The 4,651-nt window shown below is 34.4% G+C and overlaps 1 long non-coding RNA gene across 1 annotated transcript; it reads right to left on the reverse strand.

The window, feature by feature from the left end:
* Window positions 1-612: 612 nt before the first annotated feature.
* LOC147503969 (uncharacterized) lies at window positions 613-3,206 on the reverse strand. The gene is made up of 3 exons (XR_015220309.1): window positions 1,283-3,206; window positions 997-1,183; window positions 613-827 (listed from the first exon to the last, which is right to left on the reverse strand). It is a non-coding gene; the product is annotated as an uncharacterized LOC147503969 (long non-coding RNA).
* Between the last annotated feature and the right edge of the window lie 1,445 nt (window positions 3,207-4,651).

A 4,651-nucleotide genomic window follows, 5' to 3' on the forward strand; every position in this document is an offset into this window, starting at 1 on the left:
TAACCGACCCAATACAGCCGAACGAAACGCCTAATGACCATATAGATTTAGCCCATCTACCATCCTTCATGGATTTAAACTCGCAATGCTTGGAATTGCGAGTTTGCTGATTTGTGGATTGATGAAATGGAAGAGTTTAAGAAAGATTCTGCATTGAAGAAGCTGGTTAAATGAAGATGAACAAGTGCAGTATGATATAGTTCTGGAGATGATAGTACTAGGCATTTTTTAGGTGATGATGATGGTATTCTTTTCCCTAATCTGTTGGGTGTATTTGTTCTTTGTATCTCTGATTAACAGGAGAATACATTTTTCTAGATAACCTGTATTTGCTATTGTTCTATTTTCCCTTTGGACCATCAAGAAAAGCTGTAGTGGAATAACGATGCTCTGTAGGCAGCCAATGCCATCTTTGTTTAGATCTGACAATAAACATTATCCGAGCAAATATTGAATCCAAAATTGCTTAGAATGTTGTGTTACATGGATAACATTAAACACTGCCATAATTTGGACAATGTATTTGGAAAAATTGGTTAATCACCTCCTAGAATGTAAAAGCGGTACTTTCGGCACGAGGAGGACTAACATCGATCGAGAACGGTTTCAAAATGAGAACGACCAGGCAATTTCTATAATACTTCCAAATGTCAGTATCCCTTGTATATATACACAAAGAATATAAAGGCTCTCCACAGTTTAACATTATGCTAATGGCAGAGTATAATAAGGGACAAGAAAAAAAAAACTCCTCTTCCATATGAGATGACTAAACCCTTCTTTCTTCTTTTCTTTTTCCCACCTTCTGTACTGTAGGCAACTTCAAGCTGTGTAAAGGAAATGATAAAACATAAATAAAAAGCATGTTTTGAACTTTAAACAATATCCACAATATTAACATTCGACACCACTGTTGTGGGAGACCAATCTACATCTTGATTTGTAGGTGGCAAGATACTATGACATGTATGTACATTGAAATGTTTCAGAAGTAACCTTTAGTATTGCAGCTTAGAATAAAGGTCTCTCAAAGCAGAGTACAAAGGCTCGCTGACTTTGGGTCTCTCAACAAATCCCAAGAAGAATGTCATCATGGTGAGATATGGATCACCATAGAAGCATAGGTTTGCATCCATCCGCGACCTTAACAATATTACTTTCAAGAGAAACTCCAATAAATGCACTTTTTAGTACATCATCACATACATCAATTCTTTAGTATGGATGTAAAAGAAAATGTAACTAGTCCACAAAAAATTATATAGAAGCTATCTCATCTCACCTTTTATGCGCTGTAAGTATAGCACATGCGATCCTCTATCTCCGGCTCTAAGATCGGCTTCTAAAACTCTCCCCTACAGTCCTACAAAGAAGATTGCATCCAGCCCCAAAAGAGAAAATTGCAAACAACTACTGAGAATGTTTTACAACCTTGATATCGTGAAGCACTATTAAATAGTTTATAAGCTCACCCCCAATCTCTCAAATCAAAGGGTTATTGTCAAAAATAAATATCAAGCCACCTAAGAAAAGAAACTTTACAGTCATTTTTAAACACTATCATGTTTGCAATATTAGAAACTAAATTAATTGGGTCACAATAACACCGGACTAAAATACTAAACAAGCTTTTTATTTAAGTGTATTAGAGCCATCGACTTCTTTCTTCTTCGTTTCTCTAAATAATTTTACATTTTTCCATTCATGCACCAAGGTCACATGATACATAGATTCTCCGTCTGCACATGTAGACGAACCACCTGAGTTAGTGTTTAATCCGTACTGTAACTATATGCAAAAATTCTTACAGAATTCCGTAATGAGGCTTCACATCCAGTTCAAAATTGAACTACAAGAACCAATATTTGAATAAATAACTCTCAACTGTATTAATTCGGGATAAAATCCTACCATAAGGCTTCTTTATTTGGTTTCACTCTCGACTGAGTTTTTTTCTATAAGATAGAATAAAATGGATTCTGCCCCATTATCTAATTGTGGTGAAATTTATCCTTAAAGTGATGGATGAATTGCCTACAAACCAGATTTAATCTTATGTTGTTGGAAAATGGCCGACCATCTTAGTGGATAGGCTGTGACTGACATTTTGTCTACCGTAGAAAAGTGGAAACTAAGATTCAGCATCATGTATCCTATAAGAACAAAACATATAATCCAGAACATGTGTTTTTTAAGTTTACAAACGGATGCTTCGAATGAATTTTTTTTCCACTCCAAGTATTATATCCACTTTGTCTGGTATTATTCTGATTGGAAACATCACTCTCTTTTCACTTATCAAATAATTTATCAACATAAGGACACACAAGCCTTATAAGCTTATAGCAATACAGTAGAAAATTAAGGAATCTGATAGTCTTTGGAAGATACCATATCTAAGGAAAATGCTAGAATAACTTGCAATAGAGGAAAGATGTGAGTGTTTGATTCTGTGGAGGGTCACAATGAAACACATTGCCAAGTTTTTGTCAGCGCAATTTATTTTACTTTATTTAGGTACATAAGTACATCAAGTTGGCCAAATGAATCTTAGCATCGAAGAAAAATGATAAATCGAGCGAGGTCATCAAGTAAAATTGAAAATAAATAACTACTACCAGCATCATCCACACCAAAACAAGTTTTATAAGGTGCCAAAGGATATATGCAAAGACGTATACAACATACCTTTGCGTATATAAAACAATGCACCACAAATGAATTTACATGAAATGATAAAGACAATAAATATTATATGCTTACGAGCACCCCAACCCAAACCAATAGATGATATTGCGGATGGTGCGGACCATGACCCATTTGACCTTCGAGCAACTACCAAACCGGTTCCCACTTTATCGTCGGGGAGATAAATTATATGAATCTGCAGTAATGTCGTCAACAACAACCAAAAACCGGAGATAAATTCTGAAACAATCTTACGATTTCTTCCTCCTTCTCCACATGACTTTCTTTTTGTTTCTCTTCAATCTCTCCACCATTCTTCACACGCGAATTTGCAACCTCGTTTTTAATCAGAATTTTAGGAAGAGAAATAGAGGAAGGAGGAAGCCCATGAGAGAGGGAGAGAGTACAGAGGGGGATAGGTCACTCTATGTTTGGAGAGAGAATAGAAGAGAGAGAGCGAGTGAGAGAGTTTTCAGAAAATCCTCGTGAGATTATATTTCGAAATTTCAGTTTTTAAGGTAATGCATCACCTCACCGTGTATATATATATATACACGGCCGGCTACTTAGACATACTATTCTAACATACTATCTTGTCATACCTAGTCAACCGTCAGATCTTATACAATCTAACGTCTAGATGTGCATATAAGAAACCAAACAAATAAGAAAGGGCAAAATTGATATTTTTGCCTTTTTCACAAGCTTGTTTTTCGTCATTCACATTAATTTCAATTCTTTCTTTGTGAGATTATTAATTTTTAACAATTTTGTCAAAGCCGCGGAGTTCTCTTATCTTCTTCTTGTTTGTGAGCTTCGAACTAAAGGGAGTAAAGGCAGCTATGGGTAAGGAGAATATCCATATAAGCATTGTTGATATTGGTCTTTTGTCGACATTGAAGACCAATATTTCCTTCAAGCCTACATGTTGTTAGTAAGAAAGAACCCAAAACTCAGGGAAAATAAACACCCATACATCCAACAATAACTTCATTTGCACTGAAGTTCTTATTTTGGTATAAAACCATTAAAGTTCTTATAATAGTATAAAACCATCGAAGTTAACCAAAAATTTAATTCAAACAAGTGAAACAGAGAAAGAACAAACACCACAAGATATATAAGTTAAATTAGTGAACTGAAATGAGGTTAGAAACATGGGGTTTCCTTTGTTTTCCATTTTAAAAAAATAGTATGGGATTTTCTTGTTCTCAACCGCAGTATAGTATTTGCTGTAAAATATTTTGCTTCGTTTAAGCTAATGATGTATTTGATTTCTTTTAGCCTACGGACCTCCAGGTTGCTAAGTTTATAAATTCTTATGTCTGTGCAAACTGGTTGCCTCTACCTACATAAATCTAAATTTTATAGGTTTTGGAAATATAATCTTCGATTATTTGGTGGCAACTTGTCCATGTCAAGAAGACTCACTATCTCGAGGAGAAGTCGAAAATTTGACAAGAATACAACCCAAAAAACATAATTTACACTAGTTTTCAGTCTAAGCTGTCATCCTTCATGCCCAACTTTGGTGTACTTTATTGCATGATTCAGATTTGAGAAGCTAATAGATATGTAGAAACCTTGAACATGAGAGAAAAATCAATCCATGTACATAAAATAGAAATGCAAGTTTAAACCAGTGAAAATACACAAGGATATACCCCTTTAAGAGATAGGAGAGTCGGTTTTCTAAAAGAAAATGACATTTGGAGTTGCCTGTTCAATCATTAATATATATAAAAGGAACATGAATACACCATCTTCAATATGTTTAAGTTGAAGGATGAATCGTATAAATTACCAAACATAAATTTTGGGAAAAAAAAAGACCTTAAATTTCATTCTTTCGCGTCAAGCGAGAGCTTGTTTTTAGTGGAGAAAAAAAAATGTGTATGAAGAAGAAGAACGAGTTGTGAAAAGAATAAAATGATTTTTCTATTTGTGTGAAAGAAAATAATAT

Source organism: Coptis chinensis, chromosome 4, assembly GCF_015680905.1.
Source record: "Coptis chinensis isolate HL-2020 chromosome 4, ASM1568090v1, whole genome shotgun sequence".
NCBI classification, from domain to species: Eukaryota; Viridiplantae; Streptophyta; class Magnoliopsida; order Ranunculales; family Ranunculaceae; genus Coptis; species Coptis chinensis.